Below are 24327 nucleotides of genomic sequence, written 5' to 3' on the forward strand. Positions count from 1 at the left end.
GGGAGGGTAAGAACTGAAAATATGAAATAAACACACGTAAGCTAAGACTCTAAAAAAAATAGCATTTGTTCGGCTTGTCATTTCGCCATTTGTTGATTCACTTGAAGAGCAAGTAACGTAATATTGGTCAAGTGATCAGTTTGATATCAATCTTTCGTGATGCACCGTCAGAATTTACATTATTTGTACGGTACGAATGATTTGCTTTGGTACCTGGTCAAACTTAAGCTCTCCTTAGTATGGCTGGCTCCGTTTCTCCAACAGCGCACACAGGCAGCAGCTGCCCCGCCCTCTCGCTCAGTCGTTTAGTGCCTGAGCTCGGATCATACCAATATCAGGGGGATTCACGCACAGTCGTAAATTCCCACAGTGTGCACTATGTGCTTCGAATATTGTGTGTACTTTTTGTTTTATACAGTTGTCAGCCAGGCATCTAACTATGAAAAAAATTACACTCCAGAAGACCCCGGGCTTCTGAAAAAACACCCCGGGCTTCTGACAAAACAACCCGGGCTTAAGCCCAGTAAGCCACCCCCACACTCCGCCCCTGCTTTCAACGCCTCTCTCTGTCTGTCGCAAGAAAAGTTGACCCAGACAACAAAGTAAAGCTATTTTCGACTACGAGCCGACAGGGACCCCGCCGTATTTGTCAGAGGTCCCTTTACTACAGTTCGGAGTCGCGGACCTTCAGTAACAGTAATAAATCACACAGCAATAGTACTACATTCACGTTGTTGTAAAAAGCATGATAATATATTAAGTAATCCAAAGTATTCAGAATACGTTACTGTCATTGAGTAACGTAACGGAATACGTTACAGAATACATTTTGGGGCATGTATTCTGTATTCTGTAATGGAATACATTTTAAAAGTAACCTTCCCAACACTGCACGTACAGTCGTACTAAGGCTAATTGCTCTATACTTTATTAGATTTTTGTTAGATTTCAAAGTTCAAAGTTAATTTTTTTTAAGTCTAATTGTATTTTTAATCAGCTACAATGTTTTTTCACATCTAATTTTAGTTTGTAGTTTAGTTTTAGTTACCTATAATAACCTTGCTTGCAAATACCAGTCTGGTGTTCCGCAGCTACGTCTTTGCAAGTGGTGTCTGGCAGTCACCCACAGTGTTGGTCAAGTTACTTAAGTTGGATTACTTACTTCTCCAAGAAAGTAATCCCATTACTTTACTGATTACTTATTTTACAAAAGTAATTAGTCACTTTTTAAAAACATGATACACAACCTTAATACGTAATAAGCAAAAGACCTTTCAGCCCAATTCTACTTTTTTCTCCATCACATAAAACTGAATCAAATGAAAAACTCTCTTTTTAAAATTGTTTTATTAGTTTTAATCTTTTAACTTTATGCACATTGCATCAAGCAAAAACTGTCAAACAGTGGTTGACTAGAAGAAATTTGTTTAACATATTCCAGCACATAAAATATAAATCATGTTTTGTCTTTAAACTCGCTCTTTCAACTAGATGCAAGTCAAACACAGCAAAAAATGTGGACTGGTGCCAGCTGAACTACCTCCAGATTAAACACTAGTAAAACCAAGGACCTGGTGGTAGACTTCCGCAGGCACAAACATCCTCCACTGCAACCACTGAACATCCAAGGTATGGACGTCAAGGCTGTGGACAGCTACAGGTGGACTGGACTCATAATTCAGAAGCCCTCTGCAGGAAAGGACAGAGCAGGCTGTACCTGCTGTGGGAGACTCAGGTCTTTTGGAGTGAAGGGCCCAATCCTGAAGAACTTCTATGACTCTGTGGTGGCCTCAGCCATCTTTTACGGTGTGGTCTGCTGGGGCGGCAACATCTCTGCCGGGGACAGGAAGAGACTGAACAGGCTGATCCCGGAGGGCCAGCTCTGTTCCTAGGATGCCCTCTGGACCCAGTGGAGGTGGTGAGTGACAGGAGAATGGCGGCTAAGCTGTCATCCCTGTTGGACAACATCTCCCACCCCATGCAGGAGACTCTGACAGCACTGAGCAGCTCCTTTCGCAGGTCTTTCCCTCCCCACTGTTGTCAGACTCCACAACAAAAGACTTTTGCAGCTGATCAAACCCACACATGTGCAATAAGACTGCTATATGTGGCAACTCTTTTTCTGACAAAGTTGTAACTTGTATTTTCTTACTCAGTTGTATATAGCCTTTGTATTCTATTTTATTCTATTGTATATATTATTCTGTTTTATTCTATTGTATACAGTTTTTATTTTATTGCATTCCAGTGTTTTCTAATTTCTGCTACATAACTTTGCACTTTTGCTGTAATGAAACAAATTTCCCACCTGTGGGACTAATAAAGGTCATCTTATCTTATCTTATCTTATCTATCTTATCTTATCTTATCTTAAGACTATTTTCACCTGTTTAGCAGGAGTGGGGCTAGTGCTAGTTTGCCTAGTGCTGCAACGGTCATGTCAGTGGGGGGATCCGGAGGTTTCTCAGTGAATTTCACATTCCCGTGGCAGCATGCTAGGTGCTTCTCAAGATTTTGAAGTTAAATTTTTCACTGTAGAAAGAAGTTTTCTTCCCATGCAGAGTGTACAGCACACGGTAAATGTTTTTTGTCACTTTTTACAGAATCAAACTCAAAGTAATGTAAGTACTTCCAACTTTTAAACGCTGCATGGTCATACTCTCTCCCGCACTCCATATTATGCATTGTTGATCTGCACACGTCTGTTGCTGCCACAGACGTCGCACACTCGTACATAAATGTCATGAGACCACTCTCACAATCAAAATCATGGTTTAGTAACGTAGCATGCTTACGGGAAAGTAACAGTTATCTAATTAGTTTTTTTGCAGTAGTAATCCTTTACTTTACTTGACAAAAGTAATCAAATCTCCTGGTTGCCAAACTGGTGACAAGCACAAACATTTTCTGGAACGCTGCCACTGTGGCCACAGCTACAGAAAAGAAAGGGAAGTCAGCAGAAACGAAAATCTTCAGCTGGAAAACTACCTGGAGGTGCCTCATCTGTCTCAGCCGCAGAACAGCAGAGCAGCACCTGCTTTGTGCAACACCCACTATTACAGCACTGTGATTAGTAATATTACTGTGCTGAGTGTTTGGGTTTGATAGGTGTTACTTTATGAGTGCTTTCAAGAGCTGCATGCAAGGTAATGTAACTTCTAAAATTAGGTCAACAAGTTCAAATTTTAAGTCAAATGTAACAACATAAACAAAAAAGCTGTTTTAATTCCGTGAAGAATTTGCTGTTTGTTTCACACACTATATGATGGAGTGTGATTTTTATGCATTCATATCTATCAAGTATTGCCAAAAAGAGACAAAAAACATGCCACAGTCTGCATGTGTCCTCCCATGGCGTCAGCTAAATCTACATTGACTTTTGAGCTGATGGGGAATCCTTCTAAAGCAGATGAAGCTAATGATATGAATCATATCAATGCCACATATTCCAGACAGATTTCCAGTGTTTACGATAAGATTACTACAAGCTCCTGCTTGGGTCGGTGGGTAAAAGACTGTGTGCACAATGAAAGTTTAAAAAAATCACATGATCCTAAATTCAGCACATCTCCATCTTCTCCATCTGCTGTAGTGAAACATTTCATTAAGACTAACACACTGAGTACAGCAGAGAGAGAAAGAGAGAGCAAGAAAGCAGAGGAAAAACCAGCCATTTCACTCCTCCTCAGGTCATCATTACAGCGCATCAGGACAGCTGCTACCATGGAAACCTCCAGAGAGCAGAGCGTAGAAATACTTGTTGGTCGCAAAAATCAAAAGCCAAACTGTCTGCATCTAGGCAGTTTGTTTCAGACTCTATTTATTTATTTATTTTTACCAACTTTAACTTATTTTTAATTTCTAATCTTTCCTTTCTGTAACAGGGGGAAAGTCTCAGAGGTGCTGTTGATGTCATTAGCTCCATAGATAGATGGATCCACAAGCTAGACACATTGGAGCTCTTTCGGATGAAGGGAAAACTGATTTTGTGAGTTTTCCTCTCATTTGTTGCCCTTCTCGCATCCTTATACTTGTACTGTCTGTATTTTCAGTCCTGTGATATTAAGTTGAAGTCTATATTGTTTTCTGTTTACAACTATCATGTGTTAGATGGCTCACCTGATGCTTTGATATGATGATGATCTGATCTGATAGAGTGCGTCATTTTTAATGTTTTAAAGCTTATCTGTTTGGTTTTGTTAAGGGTTATAATTAGGGACATGGCTGCAATGATTAACAGGTGTGTTAACACATGTAGATGTAGCTACCATATTTTCCGCACTATAAGGCGCACTTTGTCAGCCGGTGATCGGCTGTGATCAGCTGATCACGGGGCCGGGGTTAAAAGAGAGACGCCACCCACCTGTTCGCCGCTCAGACAGCAGTATCTTCGTGTCAGGAGCTCCGAAACTCTGCCGACGTCAGTCTCCGCCTGATTCAGCAACTGTGAGTTACAATCCCTTTCAATCCTTTTTCTCTTCCCGGCTCCGCTCGCTCTCTGTCTGTAACGACCGTTCCGAAGCCACGCTTCGTGCTCTGGTCATTACTAGAATAACTGCGTGTCTGCTCCAAACCCACCGCTAGCCTTCGCCGCGCTTGGGTCTAGCCAGCACGCCACACGGGCGCGCCGAATTACTGTGTGTGATCCGCCCGGCCGTGACACACTTACATCCTTTAATTTTCTCAAAAATCAACAGTGCGCCTTATGCATGAATTCTGGTTGTGCTTACTGACCTCGAACTGATTTTTTGTGACACATGGCGCTCAGAAATCTGTCAAAAAATGTTTTAGTACGTCTTTGGAAAGCTACAAAGCTGCACTGCTTGATGGATTGTCAGAGCATTATGGCTACTGTAGTCAGGAGCCTCACTGATTAATCTGGGTCCTAAACTCCGTCCACTTCAGGTCCCAAAGTCAAACGAACACAGCAGCATCACTGAGAGTTAAAAACTGTCTAAATTCTTTCATCTTTAATAAAATGATCAGTGTTGCTGCTCTTCCAGGTGTAACAAGTTTAACGTCCAGGCATCCATGAAAATAGAATTTATTAAATTTAACAGAATTAGAAGTTAGCAGGAAGTTAGCTCGCTAGTTTCCACCTAAACATGATATAGCATGTTCTGACTGAGAGGTTTCTGAAAAAATTAAAACGTACAGCTTTGCTATCACTTCCAACATCAATGAAGACAGAAAACTAAACAGCAGTGACTTTTGTAGGGTTACTGAAGTTGGGCTAGCTGGTATATAATGATTTGCTACGCGATCGCTAGCGACACAGCTATGTTAGCATAACATAAACACAGTGAAGTTGGAAGATGAATGCTAACTTTTTTCTACTCGTTAATGGGAGGGTTCCCGATGGTTAGGGACAAACGCAATCACAACGCAGGATGCTGGTAAACAAACCAAACTTCATCCACAATACGAGGTTAGTCGAGGTTAGTATTAATTACTGCAACAACATGGGACTAGGAGCAGCTGCAAGAGAATTCATCGTTAATGAATCAATGGTACAGAAGTGGAGGAAGCAAGAAGAATGAGTTGAGTAAAGTTTGACTTATCTGACTGTCTGTTTTGCTTTATGTGCCTTATAATCCCGTGCACCTTATGTACGGTAACACTTTGGATAATTGAAGTGACTAAATTTGACCTCTACACCATGCTTGTGCTTTTGGTCCCTTTTAGTAGAATTTTTAATTGAGTTTTCTGAGCCCAAGAATCACAAGATGTAGTTTATACATTTCAAACTTTAAAGGGCTGTGTCCCTCTGAAAGTCTTGCAGGATGTTGGTGTTCTGGCAACTGTAAACATACGTATCAAGCCAAATCCCACCTTAGATTCATTCATTCATAAATTGTCTGAAATCCTGTTCAGTTATCCAATGACAAATGTCTGACTATATGTTATGTTGTATCTTTTCCACTGCGCGGCTCTGATGAAGACACAGTTGTAGTGACGCACATTGAAAGGTTGTAAGCAGTGTGTGCTCCAGTCCCGTCTGTCCTTTCGGACAATTATCTCAATTTGAATTATATAATGTGATTTGGTATTTAGTTGGATATGTAAACTGTAGTTTAGGCAAAATAAAAGCAGATCAGAGGTTCTACAATTCAGAAAGCTCATCTTGCATCTTGCTTTGTGTGGTTTTTGTTTTTTAAATCCAGGCTTGATTGGATATAAAAAGATCAGGATTCATGATAACCATTTATCAGTAGATGTTCATTTTAACAGTCAACCATTCCCAGTTAAATTTGGCATCAAGAATTCAAACTGATCAGTGTAAGCAGGGTTTTGATTCAGAAGGTTCACTCCTCACAAGATTACCACATAGAAAGTAATGTGACCGTTGACTCTAGAATGCTCCTGATGTTTTAGGGGAGCAAGAAACATTTCAATAACTTACTACATATGAATTCAGAAAGAAATATTGTAACTGAAACTAAGGCTGACAGTTTAAATTCATACCATTTACAATCTGTGCTGAAAAATTCCACTTTGCGTCCAGAAAAGGACAGGACTTTGAATTTTACTGCAATATTGACTAAGAAGTTAGCTAAGTTAATCAATAAAAATAGAAAACAACTGTGACCAGTGCTGCACTGATCAGATACTCATGAAATACTCAGAAAGTAGAGGCATTCTTCAGCACACAGGGCAAAATGACCAACAAAGGTTATCTGGAGTCTTATCTTACACTTCAGTCACAGCAAATCCAGGGACTAACTAAATTAAGCTAAACACTATACCGATATTTCAGCAATTCATTAAAGGGCATCAAATAAAAACAGTTATTATCTTAGCTTCTGTCGTCCTGCACTGTTTTTTTTGTTAACCGAACACAATCCTGCTCATAAAAAGTTGTCTGTGTCCAGGGATCCAAATTCAATACAAAATAAGGAAAAGAGTTGCCTCATGCCACAAATCTCATAGACTTGAAAATTAAACTACTAGGCATTCAAATCCAGACTACAGAGAACCAAAAAGTGAGGAAGCTTTCATTTACACTACTAAGGTCATCTTCAAATACTCATTATCGCAGATCTCAGATCAGCCAATCACATGAAAGCAATTTAATACATTTAGGCATGAGGATATGCTGAGGCTTAAACCAAGAATCAAAAAGGGGAAGAAAAGTGATTCGAGTGCCAGCCCACATTTAAAGTCAGCTGTTTCATTTCCAGTACTCATCTGAGTATTTTAGAACCTGCTGATCTACTGGATTTTCCCACACAACACCTCTAATGGTGTCGAAGTATGCACAAGAGCATCTCTGAACAAGCAACACACGCAGAACCAGATGGGCTACAGCAGTAGAAGATCACCCCAGGTGCCACTCCTGTAAGCTGAGATATCAGAAGATCAGAAAAAATCTTGCCTGGTCTGATGAATCCTGATTTCTGTTGCAACATTCAGGTCAGAATTTGTGGTAAACACGATCAAAGCATGGATCCATGCAGGCTGCTGCTGCTGATGTAATGGTGTGGGTATTTTCTTGGTACACTTTAGTACCCTCAATACTAACTGAGCATTGTTTAAACACCACAGTGTACGAGTATTATTGCTGACCATGTCCATCCCTATATGACCACGGTCTACCTATCGTCTGTCAATGTGCCACAAAGCTCAGATTATCCCTGCACTTGAATGGCCTCCACAGTCAACAGATCTCAATCCAATAGAGCATCTTTGGAATGGGAGATTCACATCATGGACGAGCATGTCAATGTGGACCATTTATAACTCTCTGAGGAATGTTTAGCGCACCTTCTTGCCTTGTCCATTAATGGCAGTAAGAACAAGAGACCTGTGTTGTAGTTCACAGTGACGTTATGCAGATTTACAAGATGACTGCAGTGGATTCCATCAACAATAAATCAGCATGCATGCACAACAAACTGTGCATCCTAATATGTGATAAAGCAGTTGTTTTTTTGTAATTTAAACCAAACTAAACTTGAGAATAATCTAAGGCACGTAAAATGTGAAAGTGACCTTAGCTGCACAGTAACAAAGAGCAGCTGCAGAGATTTGTCTGGATCACCACCTGAGGGACAGTTTTCCAAAACACATTATCAACACAGCTTGACGTGGCGAAAAATCAGGCTGGTTCTGCATCAACTCTTTAGCCATTTGTTTGTGGAAACAAACAGAAAGAAAGAAAATATGGCATGTCAAAGTGATTGGACAGGGTCTATTCATCATACACCTGCAAAACCAAGACGAAAAGACAGGAAAGATAAACTTCTGACTCACTGTTGTGCTGCAGCTGCTCACGTCTGATGGCCCCTGTGGAGACAAAGACAGAATTCCTCATTAGTTTTATTGGTCCTGTGTTTAGGTTTTACCACTGTCCTAATGAATTAAATGTGCTGAGATCTCGTCAGGTTTCAGCCATGACATCATCTCAACAATCCCCCGAAGCAAGGCAGTGCCTGTCTGAATGTTAATGTGTGTGTATGATGGATTCAAGACTCGCAGAGGTGAGCAGCTAATAAAACCGCTGCACAATTTACTGCACGAAGGCGCAAGAGTTCTGTGCACATACACACGCATACGCCGAGCACCAGCTGGGCTTTGCTGACCTTTCTAAAGAAAGGCTAAGCTTTAGAAGCCCACAGAGAAACAAAAGCAGGAAAACTGTGTCGAAAGAAACAGCGCAAAGCTGATCGGATCTTGATGACAGATTGTGCAGCCCGCAGACAAAAGGTCACTTCAGCTAAATCATCTCACTAACAAAAAGGAATTGGCCAGTAACAAAGAGCAATGAATGACATCAAACAGGATTTATTTTTATCATAAAGTGTAACAGGCTTGTAAAGTGTACTAACTGACGATGGGGAAACCACACTGCCTGCTGCTAAATTATACAGAGTCATTATTCAGTGTAAAAGACAAAGGATGTGTAAAATCACAGTTTAATACTGTAATTTTAAACTGACGTCTAACTTCAGCTGTCTAAACTATCCAAAGGTATTCCCCAAAGACTCACTTTACTAAAGAAGAATAAAAGCTCCTCATATTGATGCAGAGATGAAAGAAGTACCAGTAAAAATACTTATACTACTAATTATTATCATTCAATGAAAGCCACTATGTTTTCGCTGCCACTGTGTGGATAAGTGAGGTGTGTCTTTTTCAGGTGAATTATTATTTTTAAGAGATTTTCAGCCATTCCTTCAGCTTTTGGAAGGCCAGCGTTTTTCCCAGATACTTTTTTAAGATCCTCTGGCTTCAAGTTTGGAAATTTGTCTGGGAGACCTACTTGCTCATTTATATCAGCAGGGTCCAGGCAGCTGAGGTAACTAGATCAGATTCCCTCATCAGTCCCAACTTCTCCACCAATGCTAAGCACTGGCCATTTGATTTATTGTTTTGTTGTGATTTAATTCAGTGCAAAAAGAAACACCAGGAGTTGCAGTTAAATCTTCATTAGCAACGCTGTTGCCATCACATTCCTTCAATATCAAAGACAAGGGTGCTTTCCACTAAACCTGACAACCAGGTGCAGCATCATCCTGTTACTGTGACAATAAAGCTAATTAAACTTGCATTATTGTAACAGTGACAACAACATCATCCCATATGCCAAAAAAACAACTGTCATTGTCACACATCTACAGTTGGTAGATTAAAACAAAGAAACAATATTTTAAAGTCAGTTTTAGCAGAAAAACATTTCTTTAAAAAAAAAGAACAACATTTGCAGGCATAAGGCTATTAAGATGGGCCTATGATAGCAGCTAAGAGCAGATTTTATCTTTACACTTTCTCTCTCACTGCTTTCAATTGTAATATGTATAAAAGGCTCCACTCCCTTGAAATGCTGAATACATCCTCTTGCTTCAGCTCCATGTTTACTGCTTCAGTATGTAGCTGGTTATTTATCATCTCTTTAGCAGTGTAATCATGCAAAGCTACGATCAAACAAACAAACAAACAACTATCAGTTAGGTATCATCTAAAATGTAAAAAGAAATATGACATGATGTAAAGTGCTGAGATGTTCTGTTACTAGCTGAATGGGAAAAGTGTAGGTACGTTGTTTTTAAAGACAATAAAGCATTAAATGTGTTGCTGGGTGATGGTTGTAGCACAGTCTGTAAACAGAAAGTGAGCGATCGCTGTTTAATGTTCAGCCAAGTGAAGAGTACAGCGCGTGAGTGCCAGAGCAGGCCATATGGCAAAGACACTCCCACGCCAAAGCAGTCTAGACTGGAATGAACCAGTCCATCTTCCAGCAGCTCCTGTCCACATACAGACACAATCATTATGGTTCTGTTTCACAGTGACCAGTTTAAAGTGAAAACTATTAAATTATTTTCAAATATATATTTTTTCTTTCAGTTCTTTTACCCTCCAATTATTACAAGCAGTGAAAACAAAGCTCAACTGAACTGAAACTGGAACGCAGAAAATAAAGGTGTGGAAATGACATCACTTACCTTAGCTAAATTACTGGTAACACCCCTGAACAGCAGGTGTGCTGTTAACCTTTCCCCCTCTCGCTCTGTCTTTGCTCTTGTTTCTCACTAAAGCTTTAATACTTTTATTTCTTTACTGCCGGTCCCCGATGTTTTATTTATCTCATTGTTTTCACTCCTCATCACCTCAGCACCACCAAACTGACTGATATGCAAATAACGAATAAATCTGCATATCAATTAACAACATCATCTCCTCACCAAGCATTCTCACTGCATGTACGAAAAGGAGGGTGATGCATGTGGATCATATGAGGGATGTATTAGAAATTCGGGGTGGGGGGGGGGGGTATTCATGTTCCTCAAACTATATTTTAGAAGCAGTAAAATGTCAAAATGTAAGAATTATTTATTTAGTTTTGTAATTATAGGATTAACAGCGACTTCAGCTATACAGCATTTTAAAATGGATTTAGTGCAATGTTGCAATATATAGTTTTAATGCCTAAATGTAGACACAGTGATACAGAAATGTGTCAGGTTCATATTTACAATAGCATAATGGTGTTGCAGGAATGCTTTGGTTTTGATTGCAGCTGTTCTGCAGATGAAGGTTTAAGCCCTTCTTCCAACTTTCCAAAGCTGTCCCATGGATGAGACTGAAGTTTTTTGTGTTTGACACCCCTGTGTGAAGATGTACTAACATTTTAAAAACTATTCTTTTAAAGGGGGACCTTTTCTGCTCATCTTCTAACTCCATATACTTATTCTTGGACTTTCTTTTTCAGGGTATCTTTTCATAGTTTAAATTAGTAGTTATTTATCCAAAACTGGGCCTTAGTGGAGCACATTAGTTCCGTTACCAATTTCTTTGGCATCACACAGACTACAGAGTAGAATAAATCTCTTACAGCCTGAGCACTGCACCCAGAGTTAGTGCTTACACACCCACTGATCTCATCATTTGAACCTTGTTTCAGTTGGCCACGTTTTACGGGAGCATCCACCTTTTGTGTCTCATGTATTCTACGGTTTTCTACACCACATCTCTGCATGGTATGTTACTGTAAAGCTCAGCATTTACTTTGTTTTTTGAGTTTTTGTGGGCACCCAGTGCTAACTGTGACATGTGAATGCCTAACCTGCCTGACCCTTACCCAACCTAAAATCCAGTTATTATCCTTAAATCTCAAACAGCGTTTAAAGTTGTAGATCTCTACAAAACCATCGGACTCAACCAGTATGGAGGCTCCATGTGTTTGTGGGTTTCAGGATCCCACAAATACAAAAAAAAAAAAGAAAAACCAAAGCCTATAGAAAGACACATTCACATGATTACACACTGAGCTGCACAAAGACCTATATGAGTTGTTGCATCGGTCTTCATCTTCTCATTTGCAACCCTGCAGTGCAATTGATTCCTGTTGGCTTAGGTGTAATATAAATAGATACATCTGTGTGGAGGCTATAAAAAGAAGAAGAGATGTTGACATCTATAATGCTGTGAACATTTTGCGGTACTATGTCTCACAGTGATTGGGAACATCACAGCAGTTTGACAGTTATGGAAAATACATATCTGATCTTGCAGCAAAATATTGACGTGTTTTGTTTTGGCACCGGTAGCTTTTGGTCAAGTGTAGAAAAAAACAATCCAGCGTGGGAATGGACATCAAGGCTATTAAGGTGCTGAATAAATGCAGTGTATTTCTCACTGACCATGATCAGAGTTAGTGCTTACACGCCCACTGATCTCATCATTTAAACGTTATTTCATTTGGCCACGTTTTACAGGAGCATCCACCTTTTAAGTCTCATGTACACTGACCCAATGGTCAGTGTACATGAGACAACAGAGAAAGCACAATAGGTCCTCATTAAAGGATTAAAAGAACAAAATGTACTTATATTATGAAAGAACCAAAAAAACAAAACAAAACCCTGAACTTTAAAATTGTCCATGCATCACAACAGGCAGTGAACATATATACTATCTAACTCTCATCCACTTATTCTATTTTCAAACTTGAGTGCAGTCTGGTTCATTTATAAAATGGTTAGCAGCAGCAGAAGATTTAAATCGGGCCAGTCTAGCAGTCCAAAACTTTGGCAATTACTGAATTTGAACTGCAGCAGACATTCGAAGCATTTAGCCAACTTCAAATACTGAACCTCATTCATAATTATAATACACTTCCCTTCTCAGTAGTGCAGAAAGACCAGCAAAATGTGAAATCAGACATGTTTATCTGGTAGGAATGAATTCATTCAGCCAAATGAGAAATCCAAGTAAGTGCCGGTCTTCCCTCTAAAGCAAACCTCCAGGTCTCTGCCGACCGACCTCTCTATTCATCACACACCACCGTAGTCGCACTGGCTGTTCTCTCCTGAAACAAAGCACAGCAACCATTTGTGTGTTTTGTGTGAGCTTCTGCTTTATGGCCCCTTTGCTTTGCCTTGATCAATCAAACAGGCGTGGTGAGCAGCAGGGTGAGCGGGGAGCGCTCTGTAGTGGAGGATGGGGCGATGTTCCCGCATCCCACCTATTGGCACAATCCGTGTTCCGGCAAGCCCTCGTATAAATCACTGTTAATGACACCAGAGAGAAGAGGAAAAGGGAGCAGTTAGGCTAAATAATCTGCACAGTGCTCCTCAGGATGTTGCTTTTGGAGAGTTCATGAGAATTTCACCTGCCTATGGAGAGAGCGAGGAAAAGCAGCCAGACGGCAGTCTTTCCAGGCTCGTGTGGAGGCTCAACGTGGTTTTAATTTCTTTAATTGAGCCTTTATTAAACCATTGGAGCCCCACAAAGTCCATGTCCACCTACATGTTTCTCCAGTGGGTTTGGAAACTTTGACAAAATCCTGAAATATCACCACAAAAAAACAAAAGAAAAGAAAAGAAAATAAGCATGACAACAACACCATCTTCTCCCTTGGTGTTTACACAGGGGCGGTGGAATGAGTCCAGGGTACGTAAGGTATGTGACTGACAAAGTATTTCACATCATTGTTTGATTCTTTATTTTTCTGATGCACCAGCTGAATGTTTTGACCGCACTCTGCCACATGGAAGGATCACTCGCTTGAGCCTCTCAGTTGCAATTCCCTGTTTGTATTTTTCTTCATAACAGTGGTAACTTCATTACAGGAAGTACTTACAATAAGCTACTCCCAACATGGAGGCAGAATGCGTCACGAATATAGAATATATAATACAAAACTCCGACCTCTTTCTCACTTCATGCACATGTAAATGTTGCATCTTTTTACTCTAAACAGATGTCAGCTGCATGGAGCATGATCAAACTTTTCATTTAGTAGCTACAACTGCATGTTAATTAGCTACAGCTCATCTAATCTGTCATTTTAAACAGTGACAGCAGGCAAAAGACAAGAAGAAAACACATTTTTTTATCACTCTTCATAATCAAACACAGCGAGAGGAGAAAAGAGGAGAGGGGGATTCGTTGACATCTGTGAGCGTGTATGTTGCAGACTGGAAGCTGGCTATAAGAAGTTATGATATATGTCTATAGGCTCATATCTTTCTCTTTAATGACTAAATGAAACTGCAGGCTGAATACAAAGTATTCCAAAAAAAACTTGTATTTAAGAGAAACGGAGGGGCCCCGTTTATGTTGTGGGCACCAGTGGAAAATGGCTGGATTTTCCTCAAGTATGAGGACAGGCACAGTGTGTGATTTGATGTGATGTGCAAAGAGAGGCTGGTTTGCTTTGTAAGTGGCAATTCAAATGCCCTGCTACTCTCACTTTACTGCTGACACAGTGGCTGGATGGCTGGTTCCAAATAATATGGAAATGGCTTGAAATAACAGTTTGGGAAACTTGCGGTCTCTAGTGACTGACCGGTTATGGCAATGCGAGAAACTGATGGAGATTTCAATGTGAATATAGCATGACGCATTGATTGTTACAAGGGTCAGACTATGACAGAGCCCATTAGACAAAGTAGAAAAAAGAAAGAAAAGAAAAAAAAGTCAAAGACCCCACACTGCTAGTCAAAGCAGTGACCTATAGAATAAAAGGATCTGGTGGCTCTGATGTGTAAGGCATTATTGTGCCTGTTGTTTGGGTTCTTCCCTTCAGAAGGAAGGGTCACTGCAAATCAATACAAACATGCTCTGAGTGGTCACCACTTTCCTATGATTCAGGAGGTCTCACAAAATTGCCTGATGTATCTGACGTCATTTATATACTACGAGCTTTTACAGTTTCCAGATCTCAACCTCATTGAAGCCTATGGGAAATTTAGGACTGACATCTTAGACAACTCACTACACATTATGCTCTTTCCCTCGAGTACAGTAAATTTAAGTACCAGTGATGACAATGGATTGGAATGGGATGCAGCTGACTGGAGTATATTCATCAATTTTTCCTACAATACATCTCTGCATGGTATTTTACTGTAAAGCTTGATGCCCAAATATTCTCAAAAGGAAACATCATCTACAAATGTAAAAATCATCTGATGGCCAGTTAAAGTCTGTACTTTCTTCTAAAAGAAGACTAAAAACATATCTCTCCTTCAGTGTGCATGAATCCTTTAGGTTAATCCACCTGGCTGCTCAAACACAGAGCTCTAGGACAAGAAACAAACATGAGTGCACAGCACTTACTTTGGGTTTTTTTAGAGTTTTTGTGGGCACCCAGCACTGTCTGTGAAACGTGAATGCCTAACCTGCCTGACCCTTACCCAACCTAAAATCCAGTTATTATCCTTAAATCTCAAACAGTGTTTAAAATTGTAGATCTCTACAAAGCCATCAGACCCAACCAGTATGGGGGCTCCATGTTATTGTGGGGTTTTAGGATCCCACAAATACAAAAAAAACAACAACAAAAAAAACCCAAGCCTATAGAAAAGACACATTCACATGATTACACACTGAGCTGCACAAAAAGCTATATGAGTTGTTGCATCGGTCTTCATCTTCTCATTTGCAACCCTGCAGTGCAATTGATTCCTGTTGGCTTAGGTGTAATATAAATAGATACATCTGTGTGGAGGCTATAAAAAGAAGAAGAGATGTTGACATCTATAATGCTGTGAACACTTGGGGCACTATGTCTCACAGTGATTGGGAACATCACAGCAGTTTGACAGTTATGGAAAATACATATCTGATTTTGCAGCAAAAATATCGACGTGTTTTGTTTTGGCACCAGTAGCTTTTGGTCAAGTGTAAAAAAAAAACAATAAAGTGATGTGAATGGACAACAAGGCTATTAAGGTGCTGAATAAAGGCAGTCCATTTATCATTTACTATGGCCATCTGCTTTAATCTGTGTCATGAATAATGGGAAGAGATGGAGTCTGTTATCTTTCAGCAATAAACACATTTTACCACTGAGTCACATGTGAGGCTGCAGAGGATACTAAATCACTTCTACAGAACACCTCGGACCTCTAAATTCAGACTGATCGTTGATACAGCTGTGTGCCTGTCATCAGCAGTGAAGATCAGATAAAAGGCAAGGATATCTATCTTGATGCATGCTCAGTCATCCAGGTAAGGCTGATTCAACAAAACAAATCAACCTTTTGGTAAGGATATCTAATTTAACTCAAGTCTTCAGTGGACAGAACTCAGATGCAAGGAGAAGAGACAAGTGAAGGAAATAGGGACACAATTAAGGGAATTGGTTGTACACCATGATTTTGCAATTAGGGCTCTGTGGGGGCCCAACCATCTGTTACAGGACTCAGTTTTATGACACTGGCTGTGGGCTGACTGTACCGCTGCAAAAGTGATTTTGGGATGATCAGATGGTATTGATAACAGACAAAAACAAACACTTAAAAATGCCTAAAAGACACAGCACATTTTGTTCTGCACTGTGTCTCTTCATAAATCGTGTTAAATTATAACTCGTCGCTAGTGTGAGAATGTGTTTCTGCGCCTCATGTTTGCTGCCGAAAACCGACTTTAAACACGACCAATTACAGCACCCTCCTGCATGCCCACATGCATTAATCATATAGACAAGTAAAGAAAAATATCACCTTTTGATGTTCATTTCAAATTGAATTCTGAAATAAGCCACCATGCAGTTATTACTCTCCGTGAGACACAGCTGATTATCCCTGTGTGCTCAAATGGAAATATTCCTGAATGAGAACAAAGAGATTTCACGGCAGCTCCATCACAACCCCCTCACCAACACACACACACACACATACACAACATGGAGACGTACACAGGCAGCGGTCCCATAGGACGTTCATGAAGACTCCTTCCAATAAAGAGGATTATAGATTTTGCCCTGTGCACCCAAGTGTTTCCAATGAAATAACGGCCTCCTCCTGGATAACTCATTAAAATTTAAACCCCCACCCCTTCTTCAGAATATCACTGTACTGCTCTGCATGCATTACAATCTTTGCATGGAAAAATAACCCTGCCATGCTGTGTGTGTGTGTGTGTGTGTGTGTGTGTGTGTGTGTGTGTGCGCGCGCGTGTGTGTGTTTTAGCATCTGCATTGCAAAAGTGTGAGAAAATTAGAAAGGAAGATAAGAGGAAGTGCGAGTGAAAATGTGCTTCTATCCTTGGTGGCCCTGCAGGCTTTGTGGCTGGTTAAAGATTTCTCTCACACACACACACACACACACACGCACACACACACACACACACACACACACACACACACACACACACACACGATCCTTAAAATAAGGAGGAAGCAGTGAGATGAATGTTAAATTTACATTTTTCTTCAAGGCGACAATGGGGGCAGGAAATACATATTTATGTTGAGGCAACACCTCGACAGGAGGAGGGCAGTGCTGCATGCAAACATGCACATGAACAATTTTTTGCTTGCTCTCTTTAAATTACATAACATCCTCCAGCATTAACCTGACCATAACCACAACCGTGAGCTACTTTCCACGTGTGAAGTTATGTTACTCTCCTCTCCATCGTGCATCTTCTGCCCTGCTTATCATGTGAGATAACTTTGTGACTTGTAAAAACAATACATGCAAGTGACAAAACCATGGCAATGAAACATTGCACAATGACACATTACACAGCAAACATAAAAGATAATCAAGAGAGATCTTAATTTATTCTAGTCTAAATCCAGATACATAAAGTTACATTGTATTTTTTTCTTGTTTGAATTCATAAAAAGCAGTGCTGGTGCATTTAGTCAAAACCTCCTTTAACAAAATGTTTCCAATGCCCTTTTTATGGGCTTCCCATCAGAAAACTCTCAGCTCATTTTTTTTCCCTTCTTTTTTGTTGGAATGAATATAATAAGACCTAAAAATGTGTTGAAAATGACTGACTGATCTTGAAAGCATTTGACTGCTTAAATTACAGCAGCCAAACTCTCTTCTGGCTGTGCTTGCGTCCTTGGATCTAACTTAACATCCTGAGGAGACCCTGAAAACAGATCTGTATTAGCTACAGTCTGAAAATGAAACTTGTCAGTTTGAAGTTCATGGGGCTGCTATGATGCTTCTCTCTCAGATGGATCACCCAAAACATTTAAATATGGTTCAATCCATAGATACATAGATACATGTCCTTAAAAGAAGGATGTTAAATGTACCTGTAGTTTAACCAATGAACTGGAAAGTTCAACAGTTTCATAGAAATAAAGAGTGACTTAAAAAGTCTGAAAAATTATCCACCCAACCCCTGCTAACTTTATGTAGAAACTTGTGTTTCCATGGTAACACTAGGTAACACCTGCTGACAAAAAAGGTGGAAACATGGGTCATTATGTGTCATTTCCTGATAATACTGTGACGCAATCAATGAGCATGGAAAAGATTTTTCAACACAGTACTAACCCAGATTTTTCCAAGGAAAATACCCTTGTAACCGTTAAAATTTTCAAGGAGGCCTACATTTTCTGCTGGACTAAAGAGAGCTGAGTGGTTTAAAGTGTTTGTTCGGTGATGTGTGGTAACAGAGAAGTACTCCGTGAACTAAACTGCTTTGTGCAAAACATTTAGACCTCTATCTAAAAAGCTACACATTGCTGTTATATATGACATGCTGTCTTATGCAAATATATAATTTTGTAAGCAGTTACATACTGTCATTTCAAAGTTTCTGTGTAACGATCAAAGGACGCCTTCTTTAATATGGCTACAAAGTGTAAAACAATGATCACAAAAGGTTTGGGATGAAGCATCTTATCTCAAAATACCTAACAAAGTCCAAAATTCTATATATTTAGTTTTACCAGTCTGCACACACATTGTCCACTAGGATGGTTTACAAAGGAATATAAACCGTGTACCTGTCTGGGGAAGTCAAGTTAGGATATTTTCCATGGTTGTCCTTTCTCACGTGTAGTGCAAACAGCAGGGAACAGGTACTTTAAATGCAGTCACACTACTGGAAATATGTTTTAGGTGAGAGAGCTGCCTGGATACAGCGTGCAAGAGTGAGAGCACATGATGCAATTACAGCACCTGTGACAAGTAGTTGCACATTTCTCACACAGGCACATTCTGAGAGACGGAAGGTTGAAGACTGGCAGTTGTCTGACCTGGTTGCATGCTTCTATGCTTTTGAAAACAGTTTGTGACTGTACAACAAAACGGTAACATAGTTAACTGCTGAACAATAGTGCAACAACTGGAAGTTCTGATGTAAGTGGAAAATCAAGAAGGCCCTTTCTGGAAATAAAACCACAACCAGGTGACATCAGCTGGTGTCAGTTTAAAATATTCAACATGTTACAGAAACTTTTGTGGGAACGACTGAAGATCGGAGATGATTGTGATTTCATCAACAGACTCTCAGCTACAGCTGATGCATAGAGGAACACTCTTGGTCCAACTCGGTTAGCTCAGGAAAAAGTATTCTTTCCCCGAAATCACACTTTGAGCCCTCACAACAAAAAGTAAGGTTAATGGTTTGGGGATGTTTTTGTGAGGGGCTGCTTTAAAAGCTTTTATTGATGCCAACCTGAGTTGTGTGGAGTGTGATATATGTCCAGTAGTGGTGCTTTTGTCTACAGGGGCAGAAAACGACGACAATGCAAATTATGCAAACTCCAAAGTTGCTCCTCATCTCTGTTGCATTCGTCTCTGCTACCTTGGCACACCTCAGTTTCACACCCATCTGGATGATAATGTAGGCTAATTCTTCCTCAGTCTCTCTCCCCACATTTCCAGTTTGTCTCTACAATTAGCTATAAAATAAAATATAACATCTTGAGAAGAAGCCATTAGGGACACAGACACTTACCAAGTTAAGAACCGAGTCTGGTTTTGTTAAAGAAATGAACCTTTCAAATCTTACTTTCCTTTGGACTCTGTTGTGGTGTCTACCCGTCGTTGTTTAATCAGTTGATCTGAGCAATTAGGAAAGTTAGTGAGGTGGCACATGCTTACACTACAAGCTGGTTCTCTGTTGTTGCTAAGCAACCTGATAACTCAAAGATTTGCGGGATGAGGTGAGTGTGCTTTCACGTGTAAAAAAAAATCTCTCCAGTTTTCTCTCCCTAGGTGTCCATCTTTCTCCCTCTTCTCTGACTTTACTTTGGTGCCTGCAAAGCCAGATTTTTTATTTGATTCATAACATCTAATAAAACAGACCTTCACTGATGAGCTTCTGTGTTACAGGACTGTGTTGTTCATAGGTCCCTCACTAAATGAACAAATGCCCCACAATCTCACAAGCTATCAAGTTAGGTTGTCAACAGCAATGGATTCAGAAACATTTAAAGAACCTAGCAGCATTTAGTTAGCAAAAACTGAAACCATGCAGCTGATGGGCAAGAACTCAAAGTATAAAACGCGCGGTGAAATTAATCTTTGCTTTCTTAGTAAAATCTCATGCTATTTCAAGTTGAATACTAGGCTTATACGGGGGTGAAATATATATTCAACGTCATATTTTCTAGATCTTGACAAGTTTTTTCACATCTTTTTTCACTCTGTTTACAGCACTGTATTTTCATTTTAGTGTTGATTTTAGACATTAATAAATCATGTAACAGCACAATGGATTCATATTCTAGAGCAGGGGTGTCGCACTCCAGGCCTCGAGAGCCGGTGTCCTGCAGGGTTTAGATCTCACCCTGGGTCAACACACCTGAATCAAATGATTAGTTCATTACCAGGCTTCTGGAGAACTTCAAGACATGCCGAGGAGGTCATTTAGCCATTTGAATCAGCTGTGTTGGATCAAGGACACATCTAAAACCTGCAGGACACCGGCCCTCGAGGCCTGGAGTTCGACACCTGTGTTCTACAGCATTAGCTAAGAGAGCGGTTAGCCAGGTAGCTGTATCTTGGCTATGCTGCATATATTTGCCGTAGGAAACCAAAACCCTCTCGGTTGCCAGTGTACTGATACTCAGGTGTACAGCATGTACATTGGTCTCTCATATCATACCTTACATACATAAAATACAACAGGCCAGTGTAACAGTAGTATAACATAAAGATGCTAGTGTACACATGGGGTGCAAGCAATGCAAAGTTTACGCCAAGCAAAATTAAAGCTACAGCAGCTGGAGAAAACGGCACCTGCTTTGCTTTCCGTTTGGACTTTCTACTCCTATACCGTCACTGATGGGAAGGTTTCTCTCTGAGTGGCGGCACCTATTTTTCCGGAGAAGACTCCAGCAAATCCAGCACCAGTATAAATGCTTATAGAGCTGTTAAGACATCACAGTTTGTGCGTACGACAACTAATGCAGTGAGCATATATTTAACATTTATGCCTGAATGATACAAAACTGTCACTTAAATTGGTTTATAAAGCAGCACTGTCACACATCCCAAGTCAGAAGAGGATCTTTTGACTATCTCCCATTAAATGAATATAGTAAATGGTACCACTGGAGTAACCTGCATTAGATGGAGCTTGTCAGTGAATGACTTAGCCATGCTCTACATACCACGGACAGAAGGCTAAGAGAGAATAGAGGCCAGAAACACAAGAGAAGAAAAGATGTGCTCTATTTAACCTCTGTTCTCTGATTCTATCCCCTGCAGCTACTTTCCTCCCAAGCTAGAAAGGTTGAGAGATGAACTCTGACGTCTCAGTAACATGGCCCGACTTCCTGTGCTGTACAGTTCAAATGTAAAAATGCATATTTAATGTGCAGAGCAATGGGACAAACAGGAAGATGCAGAACCAGGTTTCAGGGGTTATTCTGGGCTTAGAATTGTCTCAGTGCAGACTACTTTCCAAGGTAAAGAAAGTAACCAGATTTCAACAGTCCTCGAAACTATTTAATAAGCAGACGTAGAAAAAAATAAATTTAACTGTGGAAAAAACCTCAAGTCATTAAACAAAAAGCTGCATTTTTCAGGACATGCTGCATTAGTTTTGTGGTGGGACAAGGACTAGACATATGACTCCAGCTCAGGGGGAAAGATTAAACAAATTCATACCAATGTGACTTTTCCATCATCTGTTGAGCCAGGAAGTTTCCATGAGCAACAAGGACACAAACACATTAACATGTGGAGCAAAAACCTATCTGTAATCGCCAACACTTAAAAGTTGTCAAGTGCCACTTATTAGGAAATTGGTTGGCATGCACATATTGCCTCTGAACTGTGTCAATGTGCGGATGGCTGGCATTATAAAACTCCATGAATGAGTGTAAAATCGTGACAAATGAGTTTCATTCATTTCTATAAACCAAGTGTGATCTTCACCTCAATGTAGCTTTGTGTTCTGTTTCTCTACCTTTACAGATAAACCTGTTAGGTATTCCTCTGTATTATTTCATATTGTTCTACTGCCATATTTTCTGTTTCATCATTTCTGGGTTTCAGGAGTTCAAAAGACATGCTGGATGGTGACCAAAAAAATTGAGATCTACCAAATTAAATAAGTTAGGGTTTTCACTTTAAATGTGTACCATATTTTTAAATTTTACATGTAAATTTTTTCATGGTTAAATTACCATAGTGATGTATCACTAACAAGGCTCTCAGGAAGTGACATGAATGCACTAAAGAAGTGCATCCCAAAACAATACATGCTGCAGTTTATTTACACAAATAAAGAGAGTGGAGATGCTACCAGCTGAAGAAAATGGTTTAGGTTGAACCATATGTTTATCAGTATTCATTTCAGCCTCAAAAAGTGAAGGAGGAGATGAAAGCAGCACAGCGGGAGGTGAAACGCTGCCTGAGGGAAGCAAAGGACACCTACAGGAGGAAGGTGGAGCAGAAGTTGGAGAGGAACAATATGAGGGAGGTCTGGAATGGTGTGAAAACCATCACAGGCCACAACACCAAGAAAAGCACGTGGGGGGGACTGTGGAGAAGACAAACGAACTCAACAACTTCTTCAACAGGTTTGACCAGCCCACAACCCCCCCACCCTCACCCTCACCTTCACTACAGAGTCCTCTCCCCACTCTCCTGCCTCCCTCGCTTCCCCCCCTTCCTGACACCATGACACCCCCCTCCTCGAATCCCTCTCTCAGCAGCAAGACATCTCCCCTCCCCTCCTCCCAAACATCTCCCAGTGTCACAGTGGATCAGGTCAGGAGGCAACTGAGGAAGCTTCGCCCCAGAAAGGCAGCAGGCCCAGACAAGGTGTGTCCTAGGATGCTTAAGGCGTGTGCTGCTGAACTTGGGGCGCCGCTACAACGAGTCTTCAACCTCAGTCTGCGACTGGGGAGAGTGCCCGCCCTATGGAAGACATCCTGCATCGTCCCGGTCCCCAAAAAGAACCGGCCCAATGAGCTGAATGACATCCGACCGGTGGCACTGACGTCACATCTTATGAAGACTCTAGAGCGGCTCTTCCTCAACTTCCTCCGACCACAGGTACAACATGCCCAGGACCCACTACAGTTTGCATACAAGGCAGGTGTCGGAGTGGAGGATGCCATCCTGTACCTCCTACACAGAGCCCACTCACACCTGGATGGGGGAAAAGGCACGGTCAGGATACTGTTTCTTGACTTTTCCAGTGCCTTTAATACCATCCGGCCCTGTATGCTTCAGGAAAAACTGAACAGAGGTGGACCCCTGCCTGGTCGCTTGGATCTCCGACTACCTCACCGACAGAACCACCAGAAGAGTAACGTACGAACGCTGTCATCGCGAGCAGAAACGGGGAGCTGGAAGCACTGTACAACTAATAATAATCACCACTGCAGCCCCAGAGATCGCCTCCGACGGCCAGTTGTAAGCTCACGCTAGTTAAGGTTTTTCAGCCTACGAGCCCGACATAGTTAAAGCAGGGGTCCCTTTAATATGGTCTTCGGGCGCCGGATCTGTCTTTATATATGCCGCTGAAACAGTTTTCTGTACACGACGAATCACTCGGCAAAACACGTGAGCACGCCTACCCGTAATGTCCACCCTACTGTTACTGCATCTCACCTCTTTATAATTAAGTCATTTACAACACTCACACTCACGCGTTGTAATATCCCCGTCTCTGACGATAACCTTCAGCTAAAGCATCGATTCACACAGCAATCACTGACGCCTTCACTCGTGGTTTGTGTAAAAAGCACTGAAATAATATAATAAGGTAATCGCCAACGTATCTCAGCATAACCATCAGTACATAATCTCATTGAGTAACCGTAACGGTAAGTTAATAACGATACATTTGGGGCATGTAATCACTCGTCAATCTGTAGTGGAATACTTGTTAACAATAACCCCCTTCCGCACAACACTGGCCACGGCACACTACTTTCACGGACCACTTTAAGCTATCGCGGATACACATCCAGCTCCACAACACTAACCTCACTACGAACAAGACAAAACCCGGTGGTATTATTTTGGTTAAATATAATAGTAAACTTGTGGAATCTTACAACTTGCTGACTAATTATCTGTAAGAATGTAGTTCAGCGAGTGTCTCTCACGAAATGCGCCAACCATTGAGAGTAACATCCCCTGCTCTCCAAAATGCTCTCTC

At 40.8% G+C, this 24327-nt stretch overlaps 1 protein-coding gene across 2 annotated transcripts in view; it reads right to left on the reverse strand.

Annotated features, from left to right (window-relative positions):
* Positions 1-24327, reverse strand: part of enox1 (ecto-NOX disulfide-thiol exchanger 1) — a 180929-nt gene that overhangs the window by 94763 nt on the left and 61839 nt on the right. Inside the window, exon 1 of one of the 2 annotated variants that reach the window (XM_026145383.1) lies at positions 8254-9591. The exons of the other annotated variant lie outside the window; for it this stretch is intronic. The gene's annotated coding sequence lies outside the window, so the exon portion shown is untranslated. Of the gene's footprint in view, positions 1-8253; positions 9592-24327 lie in introns of those variants that run through there. 2 annotated transcript variants of the gene reach the window in all.

This window comes from Astatotilapia calliptera, chromosome 16 (assembly GCF_900246225.1).
Source record: "Astatotilapia calliptera chromosome 16, fAstCal1.2, whole genome shotgun sequence".
Taxonomy (NCBI): Eukaryota; Metazoa; Chordata; class Actinopteri; order Cichliformes; family Cichlidae; genus Astatotilapia; species Astatotilapia calliptera.